Here is a 24,597-nt window from a genome sequence, read left to right on the forward strand (position 1 = left end):
AGGTGCGGCCTGCACGAAGTCGGAGCCCGGTTTGCCCCGGGTGTGCACCTCGGGTGGGCACCTTGGTGCGCATGCCTTGCCTGGGCTGCGCACCAGGGCGGGCTCAAGATGGCACCCGCGTTCCTTTTTTTTCACTATCTTTCAAAACGGAAATTTTAAAATCTCATTTTTTTTTGCCTTTTTCTGGAAATTAGTGAAGGCAGCGCATCAAAGGTGCGCACCTCGCTGCCCACCACGGTGCGCAACGCCGGTGGGCACCCGGGAGTGCTTCGAAGTGTGCTCCAAGGTGCTGCGTGCACGTTGTCGGAGCCCGGTTTGCCCCGGGTGCGCACCTCGCGTGCACCTTCGTCGGGGTGGGCACCTTGGCTGGGTTTGCCCCGGCTGCGCTCCGAAGCGGGGTTATTGGAGCGCCGCCTCTTTTTTTGTCGGAGCGTTTGGTGGGGTTTCTCGCATTGGCTCTTCCGAGGCCCGGTTGCCACCCTGGCGCGCACGAAGTCGGAAGTAGGGTTAATTGCCCGGGTGCGCACCTTTGCCAGGGTGGGCACCTTACCTGGGCTGCGCACCAGGGCGGGCTCAAGATGGCACGCGCGTTCCGTTTTTTTCACTATCTTTCAAAACGGAAATTTTAAAATCTCCTTTTTTTTTTGCCTTTTCTGGAAATTAGTGAAGGCAGCGCATCAAAGGTGCGCACCTCGCTGCCCACCTTGGTGTGCTCTGAGGTGCGCACCCGGGAGCGCTACGAAGTGTGCTCCAAGGTGCGGCGTGCACGTTGTCGGAGCCCGGTTTGCCCCGGGTGCGCACCTCGCCTGCACCTTGGCCGGGGTGGGCACCTTGGCTGGGTTTGCCCAGGGTGCGCTCCGAAGCGGGGTTACTGGAGCGCCCCCTCTTTTTTTGTCAGAGCGTTTGGTGGGGTTTCTCGCATTGGCTCTTCCCAGGCCCGGTTGTTGGGTGCGCTCCCACCCTGGCGCGCGCGAAGTTGGAAGTTGGGTTAATTGCCCGGGCGCGCACCTTCGCCAGGGTGGGCACCTTGGTGCGCACACCTTGGCTGGGCTGCGCACCAGGGCGGGCTCAAGATGGCACCAGCATTCCCTTTTTCTCACTATCTTTCAAAACGGAAATTTTAAAATCTCGTTTTTTTTTTGCCTTTTATGGAAATTAGTGAAGGCATCGCATCAAAGGTGCGCACCTCGCTGCCCACCTTGGTGTGCTCCGAGGTGCCCACCACGGTGCGCAACGCCGGTGCGAACCCGGGAGCGCCCCGATGTGTGCTCCAAGGTGCGGCGTGCACGAAGTCGGACCCCGGTTTGCCCCGGGTGCGCACCTCGCGTGCACCTTGGTGCGCACACCTTGGCTGGGTTGCGCGGCCTGGTGGGCACCATGGTGCGCACCAAGGAGCGCTCCGAAGTGTGCTCCAAGGTGCGGCGTGCACGAAGTCGGAGCCCGGTTTGCCCCGGGTACGCACCTTCGCCGGGGTGGGCACCTCGGCTGGGTTGCGCGCCCTGGTGCGCACCAAGGAGCGCTCCGAAGTGTGCTCCAAGGTGCGGCGTGCACGAAGTCGGAGCCCGGTTTGCCCCGGGTGCGCACCTCGCGTGCACCTTCGGCGGGGTTGCGCGCCCTGGTGGGCACCATGGTGCGCACCAAGGAGCGCTCCGAAGTGTGCTCCAAGGTGCGGCGTGCACGAAGTCGGAGCCCGGTTTGCCCCGGGTGCGCACCTCGCGTGCACCTTCGGCGGGGTTGCGCGCCCTGGTGGGCACCATGGTGCGCACCAAGGAGCGCTCCGAAGTGTGCTCCAAGGTGCGGCGTGCACGAAGTCGGAGCCCGGTTTGCCCCGGGTGCGCACCTCGCGTGCACCTTCGCCGCGGTGGGCACCATGGCGTGCACGAAGTCGGAGCCCGGTTTGCCCCGGGTGCGCACCTCGCGTGCACCTTCGCCGGGGTGGGCACCTCGGCTGGGTTGCGCGCCCTGGTGCGCACCAAGGAGCGCTCCGAAGTGTGCTCCAAGGTGCGGCGTGCACGAAGTCGGAGCCCGGTTTGCCCCGGGTGCGCACCTCGCGTGCACCTTCGCCAGGGTGGGCACCTCGGTGCGCACACCTTCTCAATGTTTTCTTGCCTTTTCTGGAAATTGGTGAAGGCAGCGCATCAAAGGTGCGCACCTCGGTGTGCTCCGAGGTGCGAACCCGAGAGCGCTCCGAGGTGCCCACGAAGTCGAAAGTCGGGTTAATTGCATTGTTTTCCCCGGGTGCGCTCCGAGGTGCGCAACATCGGCGCGCACCAAGGAGGGCTCCGAAGTGTGCTCCAAGGTGCGCACGATGGCGTGCACCTCTGGTGCGCACGATTCGGAGCTCGGTTTGACCGGGGTGCGCACACCTTGGCTGGGTTGCGCACCTTTTGTGCGCTCCAAGGTGCGCACGAAGTCGGAGCTCGGTTTGCCCCGGGTGCGCACCTTCGCCAGGGTGCGCACCTTGATGCGCACGCCTTGGCTGGGCTGCGCACCTTGGTGGGCGCCATGGTGCGCACCTTTCGTGCGCTCCAAGGTGCGCACGAAGTCGGAGCTCGGTTTGCCCCGGGTGCGCACCTTGGTGGGCGCCATGGTGCACTCCGAGGTGCCCAAGATTGGTGCGCACCAAGGAGCGCTCCGAAGTGCGCTCCAAGGTGCGCGCGAAGTCGAAAGTTGGGTTAATTGTCCGGTTTGCCTCGGGTGCGCACCTTGCGTGCACCTTCGCCAGGGTGGGCGCCTTGGTGCGCACACCTTGGCTGGGCTGCGCACACCTTGGCACCCGCGTTTCCTTCATTTTAAATTTTTTTTTTTTACAATCTCTCAAGTGGGAAATTCTATAATCTCAACTTTTTTTGCCTTTTCAGGAAACTTTTGAATGGAGCGCATCATTGGTGCGCTCCGAAGTGTGCTCCAAAGCTCTCTCCAGCTGCGTGCACCTGCCCCGGCCGCGCACCCGGCCCCGCCCAGCTTCGCTCACCTGTCCCGGGCGTCTGGTGCGGAACCTTAGAGTAAGAAACATCACCGTGCACCTTGGCCAACGTGCGCGACTCGACCGAGCGCGCACTGGCCGAGGTGCACACCGATTTCACCTGGGTGCGCGCGCAGCACCTCGGGCGCACCGGGGTGCGCGCACAACGCCCGGGTTGCACCGTGGCCTGTGTGCTCGGGGCGCCTCGGGTGCGCGCTCGGTGTCGCCCCCGCGCGCGCGGTAGTGCGGGCAGCGCACCCCGGCCCGGCCCGGCCCCGACGAGAACGCAAACGGGCAAAAGGTTTATTCAAATAGCATTGCGATGCCCGGCGAAAAACTAAAAAAGGGTGCAACACCGGGACTTCCCGGGAGGTCACCCATCCCAGTACTACTCCGGCCCAAGCGCGCTTAACTGCGGAGTTCTGATGGGATCCGGTGCACTAACGCTGGTATGATCGCACCCGTTATGAGCTTGTCGCAGTGTGTACTTAGCAAACCGCGACCCACGTGCGAATCCACCCCGGCCACCCACCCCCGTCGAGGTGCACACCCTCCCTCGCGAAGTGCGCCCCGTTCGCCAAGTGTGAGCCCTGCCCGGGTGCGCGCACCTTGCTAGGGCGTCGGGTGTGCACCCGGCCCGGCCTACGTGCGTGCACCTGTAGGGGGCGTCGTGTGCGTGCAGTGTCCCGTCTGCAACGCGGTGCCCACACACCACCTCGGGCGCAACGACCTGCGCTCACATGTGGGCCGAGTGCACCTTGGTGCATGTTCGGGGCGCCTCGGGTGCACGCTCGATCTTGCCCCGGTGCACCAAGGCGCTCGGTTTGCCCCGGGTGCGCACTTGGTGCAAGGTGGGCACCCAAAATAGGGATCAAGCACCAAAACACAAGTTTCGGGATGCAAAATGGGACCCAAGGACCACAAATGCGTTCCAAGACCCATGATGGGTCCACGAGAACAAAAATGTGTTCCGAGACTTAATAAACAAATATTGGGTTTTAGGAGAAGAAACATGCTCTGATGCCCAAAACGAGAATCGACCCCGAAAAGGCCACAGGCCAAAAGTGGGATGCGAGACAAAAAAAAATGGGACCCGAGGACCAAAATTGGGTTCCCAGGTCGAAGACAGGGCAACCGGACAAGAAACGACCTCTAAGGCTCGAAATGAGTCCCGACGACTAAAACTTGACAAGAAGCACCCATCAGGCACCCAACTCGACACCCATGGGATGCCGACCCACCCGGGCTTCCACCTAGCACACCTTGGCACCCACCCACCCTCGCACCCAACCTCGCACCCAACTTAGCACCTTTGAACCCACATTGGCACTCACCCTGACCCTGGCACCTTGGAACCCACATTGGCACTCACCTTGACCCTGGCACCCACCTTTGCACTCACCTTGGGACCCACCCTGGCTCCCACCTCGGCACCCACCCAGACACCCACCTTGGTTCCTTGGCACCCACCTTGGATCCTTGGCACCCACCCCGACACCCACCTTGGCACGCAACTTGGCTACTTGCCACCCACCTTGGCTCCTTGACGCCCACCCCGACAACCACCCCGTGACCTACCCTGGCTAGGGTTGGTGCACACCCACCCTGGTGCCCACCTTGGCACCCACCCTATGACCCACCTTGGCACGCACCTTAGTACCCACCCCGTTACCCACCCTAGGACCCACCCCGTGACCCACCTTGGCCAGGGTGGGTGCCTTGGTGCGCACAACTTGCCTGGGCTGCACACCAGGGCGGGCTCAAGATGGCACCCGCGTTCCGTTTTTTTCACTATCTTTCAAAACGGAAATTTTAAAATCTCATTTTTTTCTTTTTTTTGCCTTTTCTGGAAATTAGTGAAGGCAGCGCATCAAAGGTGCGCAATGCTGGTGCGAACCCGGGAGCGCTCCGATGTGTGCTCCAAGGTGCGGCGTGCACGAAGTCCGAGCCCGGTTTGCCCCGGGTGCGCACCTCGCGTGCACCTTCGCCGGGGTGAGCACCTTGGCTGGGTTGCGCGCCCTGGTGCGTACCAAGGAGCGCTCTGAAGTGTGCTCCAAGGTGCGGCGTGCACGAAGTCGGAGCCCGGTTTGCCCCGGGTGTGCACCTCGGGTGCGCACCTCGCGTGCACCTTCGCTGCGGTGGGCACCTTGGCTGGGTTGCGCGCCTTGGTGGGCACCATGCAGTGCACGAAGTCGGAGCCCGGTTTGCCCCGGGCGCGCACCTCCGCCAGGGTGGGCACCTTGGTGCGCACAACTTGCCTGGGCTGCGCATCAGGAAGGGCTCAAGATGGCACCCGCGTTCCGTTTTTTTCACTATCTTTCAGAACGGAAATTTTAAAATATCGTTTTTTTTTGCCTTTTCTGGAAATTAGTGAAGGCAGCGCATCAAAGGTGCGCAACGCTGGTGCGAACCTGGGAGCGCTCCGATGTGTGCTCCAAGGTGCGGCGTGCACGAAGTCGGAGCCCGGTTTGCCTCGGGTGCGCCCTGGTGGGCACCATGGTGCGCACCAAGGAGCGCTCCGAAGTGTGCTCCAAGGTGCGGCCTGCACGAAGTCGGAGCCCGGTTTGCCCCGGGTGTGCACCTCGGGTGGGCACCTTGGTGCGCATGCCTTGCCTGGGCTGCGCACCAGGGCGGGCTCAAGATGGCACCCGCGTTCCTTTTTTTTCACTATCTTTCAAAACGGAAATTTTAAAATCTCATTTTTTTTTGCCTTTTTCTGGAAATTAGTGAAGGCAGCGCATCAAAGGTGCGCACCTCGCTGCCCACCACGGTGCGCAACGCCGGTGGGCACCCGGGAGTGCTTCGAAGTGTGCTCCAAGGTGCTGCGTGCACGTTGTCGGAGCCCGGTTTGCCCCGGGTGCGCACCTCGCGTGCACCTTCGTCGGGGTGGGCACCTTGGCTTGGTTTGCCCCGGCTGCGCTCCGAAGCGGGGTTATTGGAGCGCCGCCTCTTTTTTTGTCGGAGCGTTTGGTGGGGTTTCTCGCATTGGCTCTTCCGAGGCCCGGTTGCCACCCTAGCGCGCACGAAGTCGGAAGTAGGGTTAATTGCCCGGGTGCGCACCTTTGCCAGGGTGGCACCTTACCTGGGCTGCGCACCAGGGCGGGCTCAAGATGGCACGCGCGTTCCGTTTTTTTCACTATCTTTCAAAACGGAAATTTTAAAATCTCCTTTTTTTTTTGCCTTTTCTGGAAATTAGTGAAGGCAGCGCATCAAAGGTGCGCACCTCGCTGCCCACCTTGGTGTGCTCTGAGGTGCGCACCCGGGAGCGCTACGAAGTGTGCTCCAAGGTGCGGCGTGCACGTTGTCGGAGCCCGGTTTGCCCCGGGTGCGCACCTCGCCTGCACCTTGGCCGGGGTGGGCACCTTGGCTGGGTTTGCCCAGGGTGCGCTCCGAAGCGGGGTTACTGGAGCGCCCCCTCTTTTTTTGTCAGAGAGTTTGGTGGGGTTTCTCGCATTGGCTCTTCCCAGGCCCGGTTGTTGGGTGCGCTACCACCCTGGCGCGCGCGAAGTTGGAAGTTGGGTTAATTGCCCGGGCGCGCACCTTCGCCAGGGTGGGCACCTTGGTGCGCAAACCTTGGCTGGGCTGCGCACCAGGGCGGGCTCAAGATGGCACCAGCATTCCCTTTTTCTCACTATCTTTCAAAACGGAAATTTTAAAATCTCGTTTTTTTTTTGCCTTTTATGGAAATTAGTGAAGGCATCGCATCAAAGGTGCGCACCTCGCTGCCCACCTTGGTGTGCTCCGAGGTGCCCACCACGGTGCGCAACGCCGGTGCGAACCCGGGAGCGCCCCGATGTGTGCTCCAAGGTGCGGCGTGCACGAAGTCGGACCCCGGTTTGCCCCGGGTGCGCACCTCGCGTGCACCTTGGTGCGCACACCTTGGCTGGGTTGCGCGGCCTGGTGGGCACCATGGTGCGCACCAAGGAGCGCTCCGAAGTGTGCTCCAAGGTGCGGCGTGCACGAAGTCGGAGCCCGGTTTGCCCCGGGTGCGCACCTTCGCCGCGGTGGGCACCATGGCGTGCACGAAGTCGGAGCCCGGTTTGCCCCGGGTGCGCACCTCGCGTGCACCTTCGCCGGGGTGGGCACCTCGGCTGGGTTGCGCGCCCTGGTGCGCACCAAGGAGCGCTCTGAAGTGTGCTCCAAGGTGCGGCGTGCACGAAGTCGGAGCCCGGTTTGCCCCGGGTGTGCACCTCGGGTGCGCACCTCGCGTGCACCTTCGCTGCGGTGGGCACCTTGGCTGGGTTGCGCGCCTTGGTGGGCACCATGCAGTGCACGAAGTCGGAGCCCGGATTGCCCCGGGCGCGCACCTCCGCCAGGGTGGGCACCTTGGTGCGCACAACTTGCCTGGGCTGCGCACCAGGAAGGGCTCAAGATGGCACCCGCGTTCCGTTTTTTTCACTATCTTTCAGAACGGAAATTTTAAAATCTCGTTTTTTTTTGCCTTTTCTTGAAATTAGTGAAGGCAGCGCATCAAAGGTGCGCAACGCTGGTGCGAACCTGGGAGCGCTCCGATGTGTGCTCCAAGGTGCGGCGTGCACGAAGTCGGACCCCGGTTTGCCCCGGGTGCGCACCTCGCGTGCACCTTGGTGCGCACACCTTGGCTGGGTTGCGCGCCCTGGTGGGCACCATGGTGCGCACCAAGGAGCGCTCCGAAGTGTGCTCCAAGGTGTGGCGTGCACGAAGTCGGAGCCCGGTTTGCCCCGGGTGCGCACCTCGCGTGCACCTTCGCCGCGGTGGGCACCATGGCGTGCACGAAGTCGGAGCCCGGTTTGCCCCGGGTGCGCACCTCGCGTGCACCTTCGCCGGGGTGGGCACCTTGGTGTGCAGACCTTGGCTGGGTTGCGCGCCCTGGTGGGCACCATGGTGCGCACCAAGGAGCGCTCCGAAGTGTGCTCCAAGGTGCGGCCTGCACGAAGTCGGAGCCCGGTTTGCCCCGGGTGTGCACCTCGGGTGGGCACCTTGGTGCGCATGCCTTGCCTGGGCTGCGCACCAGGGCGGGCTCAAGATGGCACCCGCGTTCCTTTTTTTTCACTATCTTTCAAAACGGAAATTTTAAAATCTCATTTTTTTTTGCCTTTTTCTGGAAATTAGTGAAGGCAGCGCATCAAAGGTGCGCACCTCGCTGCCCACCACGGTGCGCAACGCCGGTGGGCACCCGGGAGTGCTTCGAAGTGTGCTCCAAGGTGCTGCGTGCACGTTGTCGGAGCCCGGTTTGCCCCGGGTGCGCACCTCGCGTGCACCTTCGTCGGGGTGGGCACCTTGGCTGGGTTTGCCCCGGCTGCGCTCCGAAGCGGGGTTATTGGAGCGCCGCCTCTTTTTTTGTCGGAGCGTTTGGTGGGGTTTCTCGCATTGGCTCTTCCGAGGCCCGGTTGCCACCCTGGCGCGCACGAAGTCGGAAGTAGGGTTAATTGCCCGGGTGCGCACCTTTGCCAGGGTGGGCACCTTACCTGGGCTGCGCACCAGGGCGGGCTCAAGATGGCACGCGCGTTCCGTTTTTTTCACTATCTTTCAAAACGGAAATTTTAAAATCTCCTTTTTTTTTTGCCTTTTCTGGAAATTAGTGAAGGCAGCGCATCAAAGGTGCGCACCTCGCTGCCCACCTTGGTGTGCTCTGAGGTGCGCACCCGGGAGCGCTACGAAGTGTGCTCCAAGGTGCGGCGTGCACGTTGTCGGAGCCCGGTTTGCCCCGGGTGCGCACCTCGCCTGCACCTTGGCCGGGGTGGGCACCTTGGCTGGGTTTGCCCAGGGTGCGCTCCGAAGCGGGGTTACTGGAGCGCCCCCTCTTTTTTTGTCAGAGCGTTTGGTGGGGTTTCTCGCATTGGCTCTTCCCAGGCCCGGTTGTTGGGTGCGCTCCCACCCTGGCGCGCGCGAAGTTGGAAGTTGGATTAATTGCCCGGGCGCGCACCTTCGCCAGGGTGGGCACCTTGGTGCGCACACCTTGGCTGGGCTGCGCACCAGGGCGGGCTCAAGATGGCACCAGCATTCCCTTTTTCTCACTATCTTTCAAAACGGAAATTTTAAAATCTCGTTTTTTTTTTGCCTTTTATGGAAATTAGTGAAGGCATCGCATCAAAGGTGCGCACCTCGCTGCCCACCTTGGTGTGCTCCGAGGTGCCCACCACGGTGCGCAACGCCGGTGCGAACCCGGGAGCGCCCCGATGTGTGCTCCAAGGTGCGGCGTGCACGAAGTCGGACCCCGGTTTGCCCCGGGTGCGCACCTCGCGTGCACCTTGGTGCGCACACCTTGGCTGGGTTGCGCGGCCTGGTGGGCACCATGGTGCGCACCAAGGAGCGCTCCGAAGTGTGCTCCAAGGTGCGGCGTGCACGAAGTCGGAGCCCGGTTTGCCCCGGGTACGCACCTCGCGTGCACCTTCGCCGGGGTGGGCACCTCGGCTGGGTTGCGCGCCCTGGTGCGCACCAAGGAGCGCTCCGAAGTGTGCTCCAAGGTGCGGCGTGCACGAAGTCGGAGCCCGGTTTGCCCCGGGTGCGCACCTTCGCCGCGGTGCGCACCATGGCGTGCACGAAGTCGGAGCCCGGTTTGCCCCGGGTGCGCACCTCGCGTGCACCTTCGGCGGGGTTGCGCGCCCTGGTGGGCACCATGGTGCGCACCAAGGAGCGCTCCGAAGTGTGCTCCAAGGTGCGGCGTGCACGAAGTCGGAGCCCGGTTTGCCCCGGGTGCGCACCTCGCGTGCACCTTCGGCGGGGTTGCGCGCCCTGGTGGGCACCATGGTGCGCACCAAGGAGCGCTCCGAAGTGTGCTCCAAGGTGCGGCGTGCACGAAGTCGGAGCCCGGTTTGCCCCGGGTGCGCACCTCGCGTGCACCTTCGCCGCGGTGGGCACCATGGCGTGCACGAAGTCGGAGCCCGGTTTGCCCCGGGTGCGCACCTCGCGTGCACCTTCGCCGGGGTGGGCACCTCGGCTGGGTTGCGCGCCCTGGTGCGCACCAAGGAGCGCTCCGAAGTGTGCTCCAAGGTGCGGCGTGCACGAAGTCGGAGCCCGGTTTGCCCCGGGTGCGCACCTCGCGTGCACCTTCGCCAGGGTGGGCACCTCGGTGCGCACACCTTCTCAATGTTTTCTTGCCTTTTCTGGAAATTGGTGAAGGCAGCGCATCAAAGGTGCGCACCTCGGTGTGCTCCGAGGTGCGAACCCGAGAGCGCTCCGAGGTGCCCACGAAGTCGAAAGTCGGGTTAATTGCATTGTTTTCCCCGGGTGCGCTCCGAGGTGCGCAACATCGGCGCGCACCAAGGAGGGCTCCGAAGTGTGCTCCAAGGTGCGCACGATGGCGTGCACCTCTGGTGCGCACGATTCGGAGCTCGGTTTGACCGGGGTGCGCACACCTTGGCTGGGTTGCGCACCTTTTGTGCGCTCCAAGGTGCGCACGAAGTCGGAGCTCGGTTTGCCCCGGGTGCGCACCTTCGCCAGGGTGCGCACCTTGATGCGCACGCCTTGGCTGGGCTGCGCACCTTGGTGGGCGCCATGGTGCGCACCTTTCGTGCGCTCCAAGGTGCGCACGAAGTCGGAGCTCGGTTTGCCCCGGGTGCGCACCTTGGTGGGCGCCATGGTGCACTCCGAGGTGCCCAAGATTGGTGCGCACCAAGGAGCGCTCCGAAGTGCGCTCCAAGGTGCGCGCGAAGTCGAAAGTTGGGTTAATTGTCCGGTTTGCCTCGGGTGCGCACCTTGCGTGCACCTTCGCCAGGGTGGGCGCCTTGGTGCGCACACCTTGGCTGGGCTGCGCACACCTTGGCACCCGCGTTTCCTTCATTTTAAATTTTTTTTTTTTACAATCTCTCAAGTGGGAAATTCTATAATCTCAACTTTTTTTGCCTTTTCAGGAAACTTTTGAATGGAGCGCATCATTGGTGCGCTCCGAAGTGTGCTCCAAAGCTCTCTCCAGCTGCGTGCACCTGCCCCGGCCGCGCACCCGGCCCCGCCCAGCTTCGCTCACCTGTCCCGGGCGTCTGGTGCGGAACCTTAGAGTAAGAAACATCACCGTGCACCTTGGCCAACGTGCGCGACTCGACCGAGCGCGCACTGGCCGAGGTGCACACCGATTTCACCTGGGTGCGCGCGCAGCACCTCGGGCGCACCGGGGTGCGCGCACAACGCCCGGGTTGCACCGTGGCCTGTGTGCTCGGGGTGCCTCGGGTGCGCGCTCGGTGTCGCCCCCGCGCGCGCGGTAGTGCGGGCAGCGCACCCCGGCCCGGCCCGGCCCCGACGAGAACGCAAACGGGCAAAAGGTTTATTCAAATAGCATTGCGACGCCCGGCGAAAAACTAAAAAAGGGTGCAACACCGGGACTTCCCGGGAGGTCACCCATCCCAGTACTACTCCGGCCCAAGCGCGCTTAACTGCGGAGTTCTGATGGGATCCGGTGCACTAATGCTGGTATGATCGCACCCGTTATGAGCTTGTCGCAGTGTGTACTTAGCAAACCGCGACCCACGTGCGAATCCACCCCGGCCACCCACCCCCGTCGAGGTGCACACCCTCCCTCGCGAAGTGCGCCCCGTTCGCCAAGTGTGAGCCCTGCCCGGGTGCGCGCACCTTGCTAGGGCGTCGGGTGTGCACCCGGCCCGGCCTACGTGCGTGCACCTGGAGGGGGCGTCGTGTGCGTGCAGTGTCCCGTCTGCAACGCGGTGCCCACACACCACCTCGGGCGCAACGACCTGCGCTCACATGTGGGCCGAGTGCACCTTGGTGCATGTTCGGGGCGCCTCGGGTGCACGCTCGATCTTGCCCCGGTGCACCAAGGCGCTCGGTTTGCCCCGGGTGCGCACTTGGTGCAAGGTGGGCACCCAAAATAGGGATCAAGCACCAAAACACAAGTTTCGGGATGCAAAATGGGACCCAAGGACCACAAATGCGTTCCAAGACCCATGATGGGTCCACGAGAACAAAAATGTGTTCCGAGACTTAATAAACAAATATTGGGTTTTAGGAGAAGAAACATGCTCTGATGCCCAAAACGAGAATCGACCCCGAAAAGGCCACAGGCCAAAAGTGGGATGCGAGACAAAAAAAAATGGGACCCGAGGACCAAAATTGGGTTCCCAGGTCGAAGACAGGGCAACCGGACAAGAAACGACCTCTAAGGCTCGAAATGAGTCCCGACGACTAAAACTTGACAAGAAGCACCCATCAGGCACCCAACTCGACACCCATGGGATGCCGACCCACCCGGGCTTCCACCTAGCACACCTTGGCACCCACCCACCCTCGCACCCAACCTCGCACCCAACTTAGCACCTTTGAACCCACATTGGCACTCACCCTGACCCTGGCACCTTGGAACCCACATTGGCACTCACCTTGACCCTGGCACCCACCTTTGCACTCACCTTGGGACCCACCCTGGCTCCCACCTCGGCACCCACCCAGACACCCACCTTGGTTCCTTGGCACCCACCTTGGATCCTTGGCACCCACCCCGACACCCACCTTGGCACGCAACTTGGCTACTTGCCACCCACCTTGGCTCCTTGACGCCCACCCCGACAACCACCCCGTGACCTACCCTGGCTAGGGTTGGTGCACACCCACCCTGGTGCCCACCTTGGCACCCACCCTATGACCCACCTTGGCACGCACCTTAGTACCCACCCCGTTACCCACCCTAGGACCCACCCCGTGACCCACCTTGGCCAGGGTGGGTGCACCCACCCTGGTGCCCACCTTGGCACCCACCCATCCTAGCACCCAGCCTGTGACCGGGCTTGGAACCCAACCTTGCACCCGCACCCGTCTTGGCCAGTGTGGGTGCGCACCCATCCTGGCACCCACGTTGTGACACACCCTTTAACCCACGCACCCTAGCACCCACGTTGGCACCCACCTTGGAACCCAACCTAGCAACTTGGCACCCACCCCGTGACCCACCTTGGCATCCACCATAGCAGTCGCCGACTTGGCACCCACCTCGGCACCCACCTTGACACTTGTGGACCCACCTTGCCACTCACCCTAGCATCGACCCATCCTAGCACCCACCCTGGCACCTTTGCACCCTAGCACTCACCCATCCTAGCACCTAACCTGTGACCCACCTTGACACTCACCCTCGCACCCACCTTGGAACCCAACCTAGCACCCACCCACCCTGACACCAACCCTAGCACCTACCCACCCTTGCACCCACCCTGTGACCCATCTTGGCACCCACCCATCCTACCACTCAACCTATCACCCACCTTCTCACCCACCTTGGCATCCACCTTAGCACCCACCCACACTGGCACCTTGGCACCCACCTCGGGCAAGGTGGGTGCACACCCACCCTGGCACCCAATTTAGAACCCACCGAGCATGTTACCCACCTTGGCACCCACATTGCAGCCCACCCTAGTACCCACCCTATGACCCACATTGGCATCCACACCCTAGCACCCAGGCACCTCGACACCCGCCTTGACACCCACCCTAGCACTGAACCTGTGACCCACCTTGGAACTCACCCTAGAACCCACCCACCCTGTGAACCACCTTGGCATCCACCTTAGCACCCACCCACCTTGGCACCCACTCTAGCACTCACCCATCCTAACACCCAACTTGTTACCCACCTTGGCACCCGCCCTCGCGTCCACCTTGAAACCCACCCTAGCACCCACCCACGCAGGAGCCCACCTTGGCACCCAACCTAACACCCACGCATCCTGGCACCCAACTTGTGACCCACCTTGGAACCCACCCTAGTACCCACCTTTGAACCCACTATATCACCAACCCACCTTGGCACCCACCCTATGACCCTCTTTGGAATCCACCCTAGCACGCACCCACCCTGGCACCCACCATGGAGCGCACCCTAGCACCCACCCACCTCGGCACGCACCTCAACACCCACCTTGGTGTGCGCACTGCGCCAACCTCTCAAAGACCCTATGTGGTGCGCTCCAAAGTGTACACCTTTGGTGCGCTCCAAGGTGCGCACCTTTGGTGCACACCGAGGTGCACACCAAAGTGTGCACCGAGGTGAGCACCAAAGTGCACTCCAGGGTGCACACCAAGGCGTGCACCTTTGGTGCGGTCAATGCAAACGAATTCGGAAGTTGGGGTCGATGTCCTAATCGCTGCTGCAGACTACACGTATGAGAATCGGACAAATAGCTTTATATAGGGGAGGTGTTGCGTTTGATGGGTCGACTCCCCTGGTTGTGTGCACTGCACCAACTTCAAAGACCCTGTCTTGTTTAAGAAGTCAAAAGTTGGGGTGGATGTCCTAATCATTGCTGCAGTCTACGCATGTATGAGAATCAGACAAATAGCTTATATAGGGGAGGTGTTGCATTCGGTGGGTTGACTCCCCTGGTTGTGCGCACTGCGCCAACCTCAAAGACCCCGCATAGCAGAAGAAGTCGGAAGTCGGATTTTGGTGAGCACCAAGGCGTGCACCTTTGGTGCGGTCAACGCAGACGAATTCAGAAGTTGGGGTGGATGTCCTAATCGTTGTTGCAGGCTACACATGTATGAGAATCAGACAAATAGCTTATATAGGGGAGGTGTTGGGTTTGATGGGTCAACTCCCTTGGTTGTGCGCATTACGCCAACCTCAAAGACCTTGTTTTCGTTAAGAAGTCAAAAGTTGGGGTCAATGTCCTAATGGCTCCTGCAGGCTACACATGTATGAGAATCGGACAAATAGCTTATATAGGGGAGGTGTTGGGTTTGATGGGTCGACTCCCCTGGTTGTGCGCATTACGTCAACCTCAAAGACCTTGTTTTCGTTAAGAAGTCAAAAGTTGGGGTCGATGTCCTAATTGCTCCTGTAGACTACACATGTATGAGAATCAGACAAATAGCTTATATAGGGGAGGTGTTGGGTTTGATGGGTTGACTCCCCTAGTTGTTCGCATTACACCAACCTCAAAGACCTTGTTTTCGTTTAGAAGCCGAAAGTTGGGGTCGATGTCCTAATTGCTCCTGCAGGCTACGCATGTATGAGAATCAGACAAATAGCTTATATAGGGGAGGTGTTGGGTTTGATGGGTCGACTCCCCTGGTTGTGCGCATTGCGCCAACCTCAAAGACCCTGCATTGCGGATGAAGTCGAAAGTCAGAGTTTGGTGTGCTACAAGGTGTGGTCGAAGGTGCTCACCTAGGTGTGCACCTTTGGAGCACAGGAAAAGTGCCCTCCAAAAGTGCGCACCTTTGGAGTGCACAAAAGTGCCCTCCAAAAGTGCGCACCTTTGGAGCGCAGAAAAGTGCCCTCCAAAAAGTGCCCTCCAAAAGTGCGCACCTTTGGAGCGCAGAAAAGTGCCCTCCAAAAAGTGCCCTCCAAAAGTGCGCACCTTTGGAGCGCAGAAAAGTGCCCTCCAAAAAGTGCCCTCCAAAAGTGCGCACCTTTGGAGCGCAGAAAAGTGCCCTCCAAAAAGTGCCCTCCAAAAGTGCGCACCTTTGGAGCGCAGAAAAGTGCCCTCCAAAAAGTGCCCTCCAAAAGTGCGCACCTTTGGAGCGCAGAAAAGTGCCCTCCAAAAAGTGCCCTCCAAAAGTGCGCACCTTTGGAGCGCAGAAAAGTGCCCTCCAAAAAGTGCCCTCCAAAAGTGCGCACCTTTGGAGCGCAGAAAAGTGCCCTCCAAAAAGTGCCCTCCAAAAGTGCGCACCTTTGGAGCGCAGAAAAGTGCCCTCCAAAAAGTGCCCTCCAAAAGTGCGCACCTTTGGAGCGCAGAAAAGTGCCCTCCAAAAAGTGCCCTCCAAAAGTGCGCACCTTTGGAGCGCAGAAAAGTGCCCTCCAAAAGTGCGCACTTTTGGTGCGCACCAAGGCGCTGGTTCGGTCGTTGCAGGCGAGTTCGGAAGTTGGGGTCGATGTCCTGAGCGGAGGTGCAAACTACACAGGTGTCGGAATCGGACAAATAGCTTATATAGGGGAGGTGTATGCTTCGATGGGTCGACTCCCCAGGTTGAGCGCACCGCGCCAACCTCAAAGACCCTACGGTATGGATGAAGTCGGAAGTTGGGTCCGATGACCGATTCGATTAGTAGGTATGCTCATGAGGTCGGAATTTGGGTCCGATGACCTGCCATGTGCAGGAAGGCGAATGTTGACACTGTGCGTTGCAAGGTGCACACCAAGGCGCTGGTGCGGTCTTTTTAGTCGAGTTCGGAAGTTGGGGTCGATGTCCTGATCGGAGGTGCAAGCTACACAGGTGTGGGAATCGGACAAATAGCTTATATAGGGGAGGTGTATGCTTCGTTGGGTCGACTCCCCGGGTTGAGCGCACCGCGCCAACCTCAAAGACCCTACGGTATGGATGAAGTCGGAAGTTGGGTCCGATGACCGATTCGATATGTAGGCATACTCGCGAGGTCGGAATTTGGGTCCGATGACCTGCCACGTGCAGGAAGGCGAATGTTGGCACTGTGCGTTGCAAGGTGCGCACCAAGGCGCTGGTTCGGTCGTTGGAGGCGAGTTCGGAAGTTGGGGTCGATGTCTTGATCGGAGGTGCAAACTACACAGGTGTGGGAATCGGACAAATAGCTTATATAGGGGAGGTGTATGCTTCGTTGGGTCGACTCCCCGGGTTGAGCGCACCGCGCCAACCTCAAAGACCCTACGGTATGGATGAAGTCGGAAGTTGGGTCCGATGACCGATTCGATATGTAGGCATACTCGCGAGGTCGGAATTTGGGTCCGATGACCTGCCATGTGCAGGAAGGCGAATGTTGGGACTGTGCGTCGCAAGGTGCGCACCAAGGCGCTGGTGCCGTCGTTGCAGTCGAGTTCGGAAGTTGGGGTCGATGTCCTGGTCAGAGGTGCAAACTACACAGGTGTGGGAATCGGACAAATAGCTTATATAGGGGAGGTGTATGCTTCGATGGGTCGACTCCCTGGGTTGAGCGCACCGCGCCAACCTCAAAGACCCTACAGTATGGATGAAGTCGGAAGTTGGGTCCGATGACCGATTCGATACGTAGGCATATTGGCGAGGTCTGAATTTGTGTCCGATGACCTGCCATGCGCAGGAAGGCGGAATTTGGGTCCGATGACCGAGTTGATGGCGTGCCATGCGCAGAAAGGCGGAATTTGGGTCCGATGACCGAGTTGATGTTGATGGCCCGCCATGCACAGGAAGGCGGAATTTGGGTCCGATGACCGATTTGAAGGCGTGCCATACGCAAAAAGGCGGAGTTTGGGTCCGATGACCGAGTTGATATTGATGGCCCGCCATGCGCAGGAAGGCGGAATTTGGGTCCGATGACCTGACATACGCATGGAGTCCGACTCGGGGGCCGATGTTCGATTCGATGACTTGCATTGTGGGTAAAGTCGGAAGTTGTGGTCTTTGACCCGATTCGATGACCAGACTTCGGCTGCTTGAGAATCGGACAAATAACTTATATAGGGGAGGTAGTGTTCTCGAGCATCCTCCCCCCGTGCCCGTTTATGTCGATTGATGCTGGTGCTCGACTGGTTGGAGCGCTCGGATGCAAAAATCTTGCACCAGGATTTATCGATTGTGATGGACACGGCAAGTCTCCTGATTGCTATGCAGGAGCTCATCGTGAATCTCTATGCGGCCTTGGTATGGACTCGACCTGCGGAATGGTTCGGCAATGGTAGTCGCTCCAACACGTCCTTGCAATGGCCACAGAGGTGATTCGACTAGAGCTCCAGTCTAGCTTTTGGGTTGCTTGGCGGACTGGTATAGCCGCGATCGAGTTCCGGCCATGAACGTTTTAGATAGCTCTTGGGCTTTCTGGGACGGAAGTCGGAAGTTTGGGCTGTTGTCCGATTTGATGACCATTCTTCGGATGTGTGAGAATCGGACAAATAACTTATATAGGGGACTGTGTTGTCTCACGCAGCCCCCTCCGTGCCCCTCTATCTCGACCGATGTTGGTGCTTGAAAGGGTTGGGATCGCTCGGATTTATAAACGTGCACCACCATTTGTCGAGTGTGAGGGACGCGGCAGGTCTCCTAAATGCTATGCGGGCGCTCTCTGAGAATCTCTATCCGGCCTCGACACAGACTAGTCTTGCTGAATGGTTTGGCACTGGTAGTCGATCCAACACGTCGTTGTTGTGGCCGCCTAGGCGATTCGATTCGAGCCCCCGTCTAGCTTTTGGGTTGCTTGGCGGATTTTGCCCTATCCGCAAGTGAGCTCGGTCCCTAAACGTTCGAGAAACCCGATTGCTATGCGCCGACTCTCTTTCTTGCGAGCCTCCATCTAGCTTTTGGGTCTCTACGGAACGGAAGTCGGAATCTGGGACCGTTGTTTGATTCGACGAGGCAGACTACGGTTGTGCGAGAATCGGACAAATAACTTATATAGGGGAGGTGTTGACTGGAGCATTCTCCCCCGTGCCCCTCTAACTCGACCAATGCTGGCGCTCGAACGGTGGTAGCGCTCGGATTTTCATTGAGCGCCAGCATTGGTCGATTTAGAGGGGCATGCGAGATTCCCGAATGCTATGCGAGGGCTCTAACGGAAATGTCTATTGGTTTCGGTATGGATGCAATTGCGAGTGGTTCGGCAAAGGTAGTCGTTCCGATGCGTCCATGTCGTGGCCAAATCGATAATTCGATTTGAGCCCTCGTATAGCATTTGGGTCTCTCGATGTGATTCCGCATTCCAGTCCCTTTGGGCACTGCTTGAGCCGCATCCCAGGGGGTTCCCTTCCCAATAATCTGCCTCGCAACCCGATTGCTATGCGGTGAGGCTCCTCGGCCGCCTCGGAACTATCTGTGTATCAGACGCATCGCGGGATAAGGGGTTGGCAACGGTAGTCGCCCCAAGCGCGTCCGATGCTTGGACCATTCCGAGGCGGCCCTGAAGCCTCTTCCGTCTAGCCGTTGGGTCCTTCTCGCCGCATCCCTCGCCTCGCACCCCGATTGCTATGCGGTGAGGCTCCTCGGCCGCCTCGGAACTATCTGTGTATCGGACGCGTCGCGGGATAAGGGGTTGTCACTGGTAGTCGCCCCAAGCGCGTCCGATGCTTGGACCATTCCGAGGCGGCCCTGAAGCCTCTTCCGTCTAGCCGTTGGGTCCTTCTCGCCGCATCCCTCGCCTCGCACCCCGATTGCTATGCGGTGAGGCTCCTCGGCCGCCTCGGAACTATCTGTGTATCGGACGCGTCGCGGGATAAGGGGTTGTCATTGGTAGTCGCCCCAAGCGCGTCCGATGCTTGGACCATTCCGAGGCGGCCCTGAAGCCTCTTCCGTCTAGCCGTTGGGTCCTTCTCGCCGCATCCCTCGCCTCGCACCCCGATTGCTATGCGGTGAGGCTCCTCGGCCGCCTCGGAACTATCTGTGTATCGGACGCGTCGCGGGATAAGGGGTTGTCACTGGTAGTCGCCCCAAGCGCGTCCGATGCTTGGACCATTCCGAGGCGGCCCTGAAGCCTCTTCCGTCTAGCCGTTGGGTCCTTCTCGCCGCATCCCTCGCCTCGCACCCCGATTGCTATGCGGTGAGGCTCCTCGGCCGCCTCGGAACTATCTGTGTATCGGACGCGTCGCGGGATAAGGGGTTGTCACTGGTAGTCGCCCCAAGCGCGTTCGATGCTTGGACCATTCCGAGGCGGCCCTGAAGCCTCTTCCGTCTAGCCGTTGGGTCCTTCTCGCCGCATCCCTCGCCTCGCACCCCGATTGCTATGCGGTGAGGCTCCTCGGCCGCCTTGGAACTATCTGTGTATCGGACGCGTCGCGGGATAAGGGGTTGTCACTGGTAGTCGCCCCAAGCGCGTCCGATGCTTGGACCATTCCGAGGCGGACCCGAAGCCTCTTCCGTCTAGCCGTTGGGTCCTTCTCGCCGCATCCTTCGCCTCGCACCCCGATTGCTATGCGGTGAGGCTCCTCGGCCGCCTCGGAACTATCTGTGTATCGGACGCGTCGCGGGATAAGGGGTTGTCACTGGTAGTCGCCCCAAGCGCGTCCGATGCTTGGACCATTCCGAGGCGGACCCGAAGCCTCTTCCGTCTAGCCGTTGGGTCCTTCTCGCCGCATCCCTCGCCTCGCACCCCGATTGCTATGCGGTGAGGCTCCTCGGCCGCCTTGGAACTATCTGTGTATCGGACGCGTCGCGGGATAAGGGGTTGTCACTGGTAGTCGCCCCAAGCGCGTCCGATGCTTGGACCATTCCGAGGCGGACCCGAAGCCTCTTCCGTCTAGCCGTTGGGTCCTTCTCGCCGCATCCCTCGCCTCGCACCCCGATTGCTATGCGGTGAGGCTCCTCGGCCGCCTTGGAACTATCTGTGTATCGGACGCGTCGCGGGATAAGGGGTTGTCACTGGTAGTCGCCCCAAGCGCGTCCGATGCTTGGACCATTCCGAGGCGGACCCGAAGCCTCTTCCGTCTAGCCGTTGGGTCCTTCTCGCCGCATCCCTCGCCTCGCACCCCGATTGCTATGCGGTGAGGCTCCTCGGCCGCCTTGGAACTATCTGTGTATCGGACGCGTCGCGGGATAAGGGGTTGTCACTGGTAGTCGCCCCAAGCGCGTCCGATGCTTGGACCATTCCGAGGCGGCCCCGAAGCCTCTTCCGTCTAGCCGTTGGGTCCTTCTCGCCGCATCCCTCGCCTCGCACCCCGATTGCTATGCGGTGAGGCTCCTCGGCCGCCTTGGAACTATCTGTGTATCGGACGCGTCGCGGGATAAGGGGTTGTCACTGGTAGTCGCCCCAAGCGCGTCCGATGCTTGGACCATTCCGAGGCGGCCCCGAAGCCTCTTCCGTGTAGCCGTTGGGTCCTTCTCGCCGCATCCCTCGCCTCGCACCCCGATTGCTATGCGGTGAGGCTCCTCGGCCGCCTTGGAACTATCTGTGTATCGGACGCGTCGCGGGATAAGGGGTTGTCACTGGTAGTCGCCCCAAGCGCGTCCGATGCTTGGACCATTCCGAGGCGGACCTGAAGCCTCTTCCCTCTAGCCGTTGGGGCTTTCTCGCCGCATCCCTCGCCTCGCACCCTGATTGCTATGCTGTGAGGCTCCTCGGCCGCCTTGGAACTATCTGTGTATCGGACGCATCGCGGGATAAGGGGTTGGCAGTGGTAGTCGCCCCAAGCGCATCCGATGCTTGGACCATTCCGAGGCGGCCCTGCAGCCTCTTCCGTCTAGCCGTTGGGGCCATCTCGCCGCATCCCCCACCTCGCACCACGATTGCTATGCGGTGAGGCTCCTTGGCCGCCTCGGAACTATCTGTGTATCGGACGCATCGCGGGATAAGGGGTTGTCACTGGTAGTCGCCCCAAGCGCGTCCGATGCTTGGACTATTCCGAGGCGGCCCTGCAGCCTCTTCCGTCTAGCCGTTGGGGCCATCTCGCTGCATCCCCCACCTCCTCGGCCGCCTCGGAACTATCTGTGTATCGGACGCATCGCGGGATAAGGGGTTGGCAGTGGTAGTCGCCCCAAGCGCGTCCGATGCTTGGACTATTCCGAGGCAGCCCTGCAGCCTCTTCCGTCTAGCCTTTGGGGCCATCTCGCCGCATCCCTCGCCTCGCACCCCGATTGCTATGCGGTGAGGCTCCTCGGCCGCCTGGGAACTATCTTCGTATCGGACGCATCGCGGGATAAGGGGTTGTCACTGGTAGTCGCCCCAAGCGCGTCCGATGCTTGGACTATTCCGAGGCGGCCCTGTGGCCTCTTCCGTCTAGCCGTTGGGGCCATCTCGCCGCATCCCCCACCTCGCACCCCGATTGCTATGCGGTGAGGCTCTTCGGCCGCCTTGGAACTATCTTCGTATCGGACGCATCGCGGGATAAGGGGTTGTCACTGGTAGTGGCCCCAAGCGCGTCCGATGCTTGGACTATTCCGAGGCGGCCCTGCAGCCTCTTCCGTCTAGCCGTTGGGGCCATCTCGCCGCATCCCCCACCTCGCACCCCGATTGCTATGCGGTGAGGCTCCTCGGCCGCCTTGGAACTATCTTCGTATCGGACGCATCGCGGGATAAGGGGTTGTCACTGGTAGTCGCCCCAAGCGCGTCCGATGCTTGGACTATTCCGACGCGGCCCTGTGGCCTCTTCCGTCTAGCCGTTGGGGCCATCTCGCCGCATCCCCCACCTCGCACCCCGATTGCTATGCGGTGAGGCTCCTCGGCCGCCTTGGAACCATCTTCGTATCGGACGCATCGCGGGATAGGGGGCTGTCACTGGTAGTCGCCCCAAGCGTGTCCGATGCTTGGACCATTCCTAGGCGGCCCTGAAGCCTCTTCCGTCTAGCCGTTGGGGCCTTCCCGCCCCATCCCTCGCCTCGCACCCCCGATTGCTATGCGGTGAGGCTCCTCGGCCGCCTTGGAACCATCTGTGTATCGGACGCATCGCGGGATAAGGGGTTGGCACTGGCAGTCGCCCCAAGCGCGTCCGATGCTTGGACCATTCCGAGGTGGCCCTGAAGCCTCTTCCGTCTAGCCGTTGGGGCCTTCCCGCCCCATCCCTCGCCTCGCACCCCGATTGATATGCGGTGAGGCTCCTCGGCCGCCTTGGAACTATCTGTGTATCGGACGCATCGCGGGATAAGGGGTTGGCACTGGTAGTCGTCCCAATCGCATCCGATGCTTGGACCATTCCGAGGCGGCCCTGCAGCCTCTTCCGTTTAGCCGTCGGGGCCTTCCCGCCGCATCCCTCGCCTCGCATCCCGATTCCTATGCGGTGAGTCTTCTCGGCCGCCGCGGAACTATACCTGTTATTGCTACTGCATCCTTCGGCTGGTAACCTCCTCTGCCGCCTTGGAACGTTCTCTTTGTCGGACGCGTCGCGGGATAAGGGGTTGGCACTGGTAGTCGCCCCAAGCGCGCCCGATGCATAGACCGCTCCGAGTCGACCTTGCTTTCAGCCTCTCACATGCATAGACCTCTCTGAGTCGACCCTGCAGCCTCTCACGTTTAGCCTTTGGAATCTCGCCTCACAACATGATTGCTATCCTTGATGCATCCCTTGCCTCGAGCCCTGATTGCTTTCTTGGCTGCATCCCTCCTCTCCTCACAGCCCGGTTGTCATCACTGCTTCATCCGTCGCTTCATGCATTCTGGCTGCTGGGCCCTTCCCACCGCACACCTCGATTGCTATCTCTTCTGCATCACACACCCCGATTGCTATCTCTGCTACATCCCTCGGCTCTCACTTCTGCATCCTTCGCCTCACACCTCGATTGCTATCAATGCTGCATCCGTAACCTCACACCCCGATTGCTATGCGGGGAGGCTCCTTGGCCGCCTTGGAAATTTCTGTGTGTCGGACGCACCGCGGGATAAGGGGTTGGCACTGGTAGTCGCCCCAAGTGCGCCCGATTCTTAGACCGCTTCGAGGTGACCTCGTAGCCTCTTTCGTCCAGGCTTCCTGCCTTCAACGCCCTTTTTACACCTCGATTGCTATGCGCGGGCTCGTTGGCGTCTATCACCTCTCTGCGAAGAGTGGCACGATGATTGTTGGGGTAAATCGTAGCAGTCCGATCTCTGGCCTTGGGCCATTGTGAGGGCTGATCGATTTCCTGTGCGCATCTCGTGTTCGCCCAGTAACAGACTCGACGACTTGTAATCGGTCTTGTTCCCGATTGTTCCTGGAGGTAGTCTTCGGAACTCTTGGATTTGACCTGTCACTCGAACTGTCCTCTTCCGAGGATGCTTGTGTGTGTGTGCTTGTGCCATTTCCTTGGCGGTATTAACGAGATATTAAAGAGCGGAGTGAGCGCCTCGCCCAGCTATGTTTGGGGCTCTCACTCCCTTACCCGGTGTGCGACCGCTTTGCACGTAGGTTGCGGAGCATCGCGACTCTTTCGATGTTTGGCGGTTGTCTTCCGGTGATGCGTTGGTCCCGAAGTGCACGTTACTAGCATTTCTGCCATTGTTCTCGATCTTTGGCACGTTCCTTCGTTGCAATTGGATATATATCTCCGTTTATACGCGCAGGCTTCTCCCGCCTATTCAGCGCTGTCCCACTCTCAGCACTCTCGTGGTCTCCTTGGCTTCTCTCTCCCGTGAGCGAGCTCTCTTCTCGAGTCTTTTCCATGTCCCATGGAGGTTGCCTTGCGAAATTCGGGCACACAAACGTGACCGGATAAGAGCGGAATTGCCTATGAGGAGAAGCTCACCTTAGGGAGCAGCAATGCCGAGTGTTTCGACAGAGGGTAGAGGGGGCGTTGTTTGGGCGGTTGCACAAAAGAGTGCTACGTTTGCACTGAAGGTTGCTTCTTCGTCTCCGACGAACTCTTCGAGGCAAAAAAGCTTGTTTACGGGGTCGAGGTGGGACTGTTCGTGCGAGTTGCGCCACCAAAAGTGCGTAGGGGGCATATACCTGGGAAATGGATGTCTCTGAGTGGCCTTACTCGGTCGCGTGCACGGTGCATTCTCTAACGGCAGGACTGTCGCGAGCATGTGCGGTTCGGATGTTTTCGGGTAAAGGGTTCCGTACGGGATGTTCTTCCCAGGCTCCTGTGAACCGAGACTCTGCATCGTCATGCTCCGGCTCCCGTGGGTGCTTCATGCCTCGTCGAGCTGTTTGTCGTGGACGATTAAGGCCGAGGCCTTCCTTCGAGAGGGGAATTGTTCAGGCTGGTCGAGGCGGGATTGTTCGTGCGGGGTGCACCACCAAAAGTGCGTAGGGGGCATATGCCTGGGAAATGGATGTCTCTGAGTGGCCTTACTCGGTCGCGTGCACGGTGCACAGTCTCACGGCATGACTGTCGCGAGCATCGACGGTGCGGTGGTTTTCG

The 24,597-nt window shown here is 60.4% G+C and overlaps 2 non-coding genes across 2 annotated transcripts; both read right to left on the reverse strand.

Moving 5' to 3' along the window:
* Positions 1-3,309: 3,309 nt before the first annotated feature.
* LOC131869566 (5S ribosomal RNA) lies at positions 3,310-3,428 on the reverse strand. The gene has a single exon (XR_009367948.1). It is a non-coding gene; the product is annotated as a 5S ribosomal RNA (ribosomal RNA).
* A 7,817-nt stretch (positions 3,429-11,245) lies between these two features.
* LOC131869541 (5S ribosomal RNA) lies at positions 11,246-11,364 on the reverse strand. The gene has a single exon (XR_009367923.1). It is a non-coding gene; the product is annotated as a 5S ribosomal RNA (ribosomal RNA).
* Positions 11,365-24,597: the final 13,233 nt, after the last annotated feature.

This window comes from Cryptomeria japonica, unplaced genomic scaffold (genome assembly GCF_030272615.1).
Source record: "Cryptomeria japonica unplaced genomic scaffold, Sugi_1.0 HiC_scaffold_251, whole genome shotgun sequence".
In the NCBI taxonomy this organism is placed as follows: Eukaryota; Viridiplantae; Streptophyta; class Pinopsida; order Cupressales; family Cupressaceae; genus Cryptomeria; species Cryptomeria japonica.